The sequence below is a fragment of the Dipodomys spectabilis genome, unplaced genomic scaffold (genome assembly GCF_019054845.1).
Source record: "Dipodomys spectabilis isolate Male_0828 unplaced genomic scaffold, ASM1905484v1 ptg000024l, whole genome shotgun sequence".
NCBI lineage: Eukaryota > Metazoa > Chordata > Mammalia > Rodentia > Heteromyidae > Dipodomys > Dipodomys spectabilis.
The window spans coordinates 31,158,276-31,165,424 of NW_024870701.1; the positions used below are offsets into that span (position 1 = coordinate 31,158,276).

A 7,149-nucleotide genomic window follows, 5' to 3' on the forward strand; every position below is an offset into this window, starting at 1 on the left:
TCTCCCACGTGAGCCACAGTGCCACTTCTGGCTTTTTCTGTTTATGTGGTACTGCTTCATGCATGCAAGGCAAGCACTCTACCACTAAGCCACCTTTCCAGCCCAAGACCTTGATCCTTAAGAGAAATAAAAAGATTCTCTAAATTCATAAAAAGTTGTAAGAGATAAGCACGTCATAGCAGATCAGAGTTTTTGTCATGTTTAATATTTTTTTCTGATTCAGCAGATGCTTGTAATTGAACCCAGGACCTAGTATGTGCTAGGAAAGTGCTCTAGCACTGAGCTACTTGTACAACCCAGCATGTTGAATTTTGTCAAAAGTTTTTACCTTCATATATTAATATGGACATCTAATTTGTTTACTTTTTTAGTTTTTCAGATAAATTATTTGATTTTATTTTGATTGCTAACCAAACTTTAAATTTCAACATTCATTCAATATTGTCATAATATATTCTTACCTATCTTATTTTTGGAATCACATGAATTTAGACTTTTACTGTGATATCTTGTTCAGGCTTTGCTATAAAATTTACACTGGACTGAAAAAGTGAACTTCATGACTGTTACTTGTTTTTCTACACTGTAGAAGTTCTATAAGATTAGGACCATATTTTTGTGAATATTAGAAAAAATTCAAAAGCCATGTGGATATTCTTTGTGAAGAGATTTTAAAGTGCAGATATTTTCTTAAATTAAGAATTTTCTTTGTTTTCAATTTGGGTAAGTTATGATTTTTAAGGAATTCTTCTGAGTTATTTAAATTTTCGAAGATTTTTGACAAAAGTTATCCTATAACATTATTTTGTGGGTTTTAAAAGTACCTCTGAAGACAATGTTATCTCTTTTTAATTTTTTTTTTCTTTGCCACTCTTGGGGCCTGAACCAGGGCTTGAATGCTGTCCCCAAGCCTATTTGTGCTCAAGGCTAGTGCTCTACCTCTTGAGCCACAGCACCGATTCTGGCTTTTTCTGAGTAGTTTATTGGAGATAAGAGTAACAGGCGGCTGGGAAGGTGACTCAGTGATAAAGTGCTCGCTTCGCATGCATGAGGCCCTGGGTTTGATTCTTCAGCACCACATAAGCAGAAAAAGCCAGAAGTGGTGCTGTAGAGCACTAGCTTTGAGCTGAAGAGCTGAGGGACAGTGCCCAGGCCCAGAATTCATACCCCATGACTGGAAAAAGAAAAAGAAGAAAAGAAAAAAAAAAGAGTAACCTGGGAAAAATAGAGAATTGTTTCCTTCCATTTGAAGGGATTTGACATCTTTTCTGGAGAAAGTATATGTTGCTATTACTAAACAAACATATGCTCAATAAATGTTTAAGTTTTGCAGAAAAAAAAAGAGAAGAGTCTCACAGACTTTCCTGCCTAGGCTGGCTTTGAAACTTAATCCTCAGATCTTAGCCTCCTGAGTAGCTAGTATTATAGGCATGAGCCACTGGGGTAAGGCTTGCTTTTTAAATTCTTAATCTTAGTTTTGGTGGTTTCTTCCATTTTTGTCTTGAAAAGTCACATCAGATTGATGTGACTTTATCAGATTGATAAAGATTTTATCAATCTTTAGAAAGAACTGGCTTTCGGTTTTGATGATCTTTTTATTGAACACAGTATCTAATTGATTAGCTGAAACTCTTTGTTACTACTTGGGATTTAATTTAATTTTTTTTGGCAATATTAGAGTTTGAACTCTGAGTGTTGTGCTTGCTAGGAAGCCCTCTACTACCTGAGCCATGCCACCAGCCCTTTTTAAAATTACTTTTGGAACAGTTTGGCTTTTTTCCTTGGTTGGTTGGTACCACAGGTTCACACCACGGAACCCAGATTTATTTATTGGCTTCAATGGATTCTCATGAACTTTTTTTTTGCCCCAGGCTGGCCTTGAACTGCAATCCTCCGGAGCTCACTCTCCCACATAGTTAAAATTACAGACAGGAGCCTCTCGCACCTTTTCTTTCCTAAATTTATGAGAGATAATTACGTATTTTTTTAGGCTTCTTCTTAATGCAAATACTTTTTGAAGTGTATATTATTAGTGATCTTTCAGTTAGGTTTTTATTATGATTTCTTTGATATGGTTGTTTAATTTCTAAACCAAAATGGAGAAATTTCTAGCTATCTTCTTTATACTTCTAGTTTCCTTCTATAATATTAATAATGCTTTTTGGAACTTTGTTTTAATCATGTAGTGTTTGGTATTTTAGTGATGTTTGAAAAGAAGATAGCTTATGCAGTTGTTTGATCCATTGTCCTGCTATTGCTTAATAGACCATTTAAAAAATTATGGTTCAAAATTTATTTATTATTATTATTATTTCATCTATTTTTTTAATTTTATGGTTCAAATGTCTGATTCATCTATATACTTGCAAGGTGCTGCTGGCATTCTCCTATAAAACTAGCAATTCAGGCTGAGATCTAAGGATCATGGTTCAAAGCCAGCCTGGGCAGAAAAGTCTGTAAATTCTTATCTTCAATTAACCAATAAAAAGCCAGAAGTGGAGGTGTGGCTCAAGTGGTAGAGTACCAACTTTGAGTGAAAAAGCTAAAGGAGAGTGCCCAAGCCCTGAGTTCAAACTCCAGTACCAATCTTCTACATACTTACTCTTAATTGTCATATGTTGCAGAAAGATACCCTAAAATCTCTCTCTATTTTGGATTAGTCTCTTCCTATTTTAAGGTTCATTCTAATTCCAGAGATGGGAAAATATGAACTCATATGACTTAGCATAGAGAAAAATATTACATAACTGGATATAAAAATGTATAGACCTTAAATGCAATAATGTAAAAAATAGAAAAAAAAACTTGGGTGCATTCTGTCCAATGACTGAACTTGGGAGATGATAGAGTGTCTGAGTTTAAGTCTTTTGTGAGGTATGTGTGTTGGGGGGAAAGCAGGTCCTGGAGAAATAGAATGACATATAGGTATGACACAGAAAAGAAGTTAAATTTTCCTCTAAATATCTTTGATCTATGAATGAAATTGCTGGCCCTGACTTCTCTAGCCAATTCTCCCAGCCTCCAGAGTGCTGGAATTACAGGTGGTATACACCTTGCTTCCAAGAGTAAATCTTAGCTTGTTTCCTCCTTACTCCAGTGATTTCTAGCCTTACTTCTACCAGTATGAATCCTACAAAAAGTATCCTCCTCTCTTTGGATTAGCAGAGCTATTTGTTTCAGAAGAGAGTAAAATCTACTGGTTTGGACCCAGTAGAATACCTCAGAGAGGTACAAAAAAGGCCTAAAAGTTTATTTCCCATAGCAACCTCCTTCCTCAAGCAAGTAGAGCTCTTCTGGATGTGTGCAAGTTCTCAGAGAGTAAGAGTGAAAACAAGATAGCAAGCCCACAGCCTGACTTACCTACACTGAGGCATGACTTTCTGCCTTTAACAAACAATGAAACGGGGAGTGATACATCTTTACCTTTCTGCTATCTTGTTGGCGTTGTACTAAACCTATCTCTCTGGAGGACTTACATGAGTGACAGAGAATAGGGAGTGAGCATTTTCAGGGGCTGCTGTCAGAGCTGGCCCCCACCCTGCCCTGGGTTGTAATGCATGTCTTCCTGTCTTCCCTACACCAGGTGCTCCACAGCTATGGACAGTATGAGAGTCCAGTGACCCAAGACTGCTTTTTGATCCTGGATACATTTCTGCTATGGCAACAATCCTAAAGACGGAGCTTAAGGCTGATCCTGGGCTGTGATCTCATCCTCTTTTCCACGTTTTATTTATAAACATTTCAGGATGACAGTTGATGACAGGGTCATGCACAGGAGGACTATTGTGAAAGGATTCTCTGAAATAGAAAAGACCAATGGAAGTTCAGGGCCTTTCCCAGGTGTCCACCTTCTGGACCTCAAGCATGAAAACCTGGATTAGTTGACTGTTTTTTTTTTCCCAAAGACATACGAACAATCAAGAATGCCAAAGACATCTACAAGGCTTACATAGTACAGAAAAACAAACTTTCTCTGACAGGGTCAAACTGAAATTTAATGGAAGGAAATCTAAGTTTATGGTTATTTTAAAACCTAACGAATGTGAACAATTATGTACATTTTTCAAAACTTGGTGTATCTTATAAATTGTATCTGTGTATGTATGTGTGTGTGTGTATGTACACACATGCACACATAATGCCTCAAGTTTAATTCAATTTTTGAGTTACTTACTTTCCTTTGAATGATTAACTTCTGGAATTTATATTTTATGTAACAGCCTAATAGGAATACTCAATGTTTTTTCCTGATTGTATCTTGATCAACAGCCTACAGATAAAATGTTATGCAACAGACTTGCTGATAATGTATTATCTGTAAATAATACATTATATATTTTATTATTTAAAAGTAAGCTAACAAGATAACATGACAAGGAAAAAATCACACATAATCCTTTAAAAAATTAGAATTGTATTTTATGTAGTTACAATTATTATTATAATTGTATTCTTCTCTGAAATACTTTATAACAAATATTTCTGTATTGCTAGAAAGTTTGATAATTATTATCTAAAAATTTCATAATATTTTAACTAATTGAGATATAAAGGGACAATTTTTATGCTATTGGACATTTGTAACTTTTTTGTGTGTATGCCAATCCTGGTGCTGTCTCCAAGCTGTTTTGTTCAAGACTAGAACTCTATCATTTGAGCTACAGTTCTACTTCTACTTCCAGGTTTTGGAGGTTAAAAGCCTCAGACTTTCCTGCCTGGGCTGGCTTCAAACCATGATCCTCAGATCTCATCCTCCTGAGTAGCTGGGATTATAGGTATGAGACACTGGTGGCTGGTTGGACATTTGTAATTTTCAAATAAATTATTTCTTGATTATTGGAATACTTACTTTTTGATTATTTTCTAATAACAAATTCGCCCAAGTAGAATTAACAAGTCAAAGGACACCATTTTAGATTCAGATGGCAAGCATGCTTGGCGGCGTGAGCCCTACATCCATTTTTCTTTTTTAGCTAAGAACACTCTATTTATTTTTATTCTATGGGTCTGTTACCTTCTGGGTCCCCCACTTCCGGGAACGGTGGCCCCATGTTCCAGCAGAGCTAATCACAGTAACTCCACCCTTCTCATTCATCAGAGATTAGCTTAGAAAAGAGAATGTGACTCAATTCTGTCCAACGGGAGCTGAGCAGAAATCTGCAGGGGTAACTTCTGGGACCGGTTTCTGAGCTCTTAAAAGCTAAGTCAAGGATGAGATCAACCTGTTTTTTTTTGTTTTTTGTTTTTTTTTCCATTTCTGGTTGTTGTTGGGGACAGATCTAACTCATGGAAGTAGGGTAGGGTGCACAGAGATGGAAGATTTAGCTGGCATCCACGTGGCACAGGAGAAGGTCAGAATGAAACTTGGCCCTTTATGGCCTAACCAACCACTAAGTTAACTAACTCTTACATTTTTCCCCTTGAATTATTTTCATGTGAAATTACAGAGATTAAAAAAAGAGTTGTTGATTGTTGTTGTATTAAATCAGATTTCTTGAGCTGTCTACAATCTGTAAGTAAATCTTTCAAAATGACTAAATGAATCACATGTGCTGTTTTTAAAGTTGCTAATATATGTGTGTACACCCACGTATTTTTACATATTGATATGATATATGTATGTAGGCAAATGCCCACATATATATCAATGGGGAATTATATATTTAAGTTGTGTTAAACTATCTAAATCTAAAGTATTACTCCTCTATTATTTGCATCTCTGCTCCGTGAAAGTTGCTGGTAAAGCTGGATGTTAGGGACCCGTGCCTGTAATCTTCGCTACTCAGGAGGCTGAGATCTGAAGGTCTTGGCTTAATACCAGCCCAGACAGACAAATCCTAGAGGCTTTTATCCTCAATTAATTATTAAATGACAGAACTGGAGGTGAAGCTCAAATGTTGGCAGTCCAGCCATGAACAAAGAATATCAATGAGAGCACAAGGCCCTTAGTTCAAGCCATAGTAACCAGCAAACACACACACAGACACACAGACACACACACACACACACACACACATACACACACACATACACTGTAGGTCAAATGTTAAGAGTTAACGTTTCAATGCTCTTATTACTACCAAGGAATATATTTGTTCATGTTTTCTCCTATGATTGGTATCAGCTCTTTACAAAGATTTGAGTAATCATACTACATATTCGTGACAAGTTGAAATGTGAACCCATTTTGTTAAGAAATTCTTAGTACTATGACTACATATGTAGCTTTTAATAATTTAAAAAAATTCCTTATAACTCTAACTCCCATATCTTTTTTGAGTGTAATATTAGTTTTTATTAGTGATTCTAAATATATGTGTTTAATAACAAACTGTGATAAGTGAACTTAACATATTGAAAGAGTTTTATAGCATCTGTCCAGAAAAGATTATATACTATACAAACTATTCAAGTCATACAAAACCATTTTTCAGTGTCTTTTCAACTGAGAAGAATCCTATTCAGCACGCTTCTCCTCTTGGGGTGGTTCACACTGAGCAAGCTTTGCTTTCAGTTTTTTTATTTTCTTCTACAGTAGCTTCATATTTTTCTTTCATTTCTGCCAATTCTGCAGAATTCAGCTCTATTTCTGCATTTTTTGGGGTGGCAGCTCCTAAGTGATGCTTTAAAAAATCCAAAGCACTATTAGGTTTCTCTGGTTCTTCATATAAGGCTACCAACACCTTGGTCAGTGTGTCCAGCACCCCCGACTTCTCCAAGAATCTCCGGAACTGCTCACACTTCGAGTCGGCGGCTTTGTAATGGGCCATAGTGACAGTGGCGTCACTCGGGCTGGCGGGCTCAGAGGAGCACTTCCCATATCTTTTTTTAAAATCAGTTTTCAATGAAAAGAGAAAAAAGCCCAAAGTCTTCACCTCTTGGTGAGCAGGGCATGAATATAGTTTAAATATCGTTTGTTCGGTGAACACTATATGCTCGTGATTAATTTAAAATAATAAGTCAAGGAATTTTTCAAACAGAACACTTGTGGTATCTTGCATTGTTACTATAGCTATCCTATAAAGATCAAAAGTTAAGATGGTAACTAGAGGTAGATAGTAAATATTATAGTAACATTCAATGTGACAAACCTTAAAAATGCTTTGATCCCTCTAGGTAAAAATGAAAAACATAAATGCCTAAATTATT

The 7,149-nt window shown here is 36.0% G+C and overlaps 1 pseudogene; it reads right to left on the reverse strand.

The window, feature by feature from the left end:
* Positions 1–6,295: 6,295 nt before the first annotated feature.
* Positions 6,296–6,772, reverse strand: LOC122104376 (annotated as a pseudogene).
* Positions 6,773–7,149: the final 377 nt, after the last annotated feature.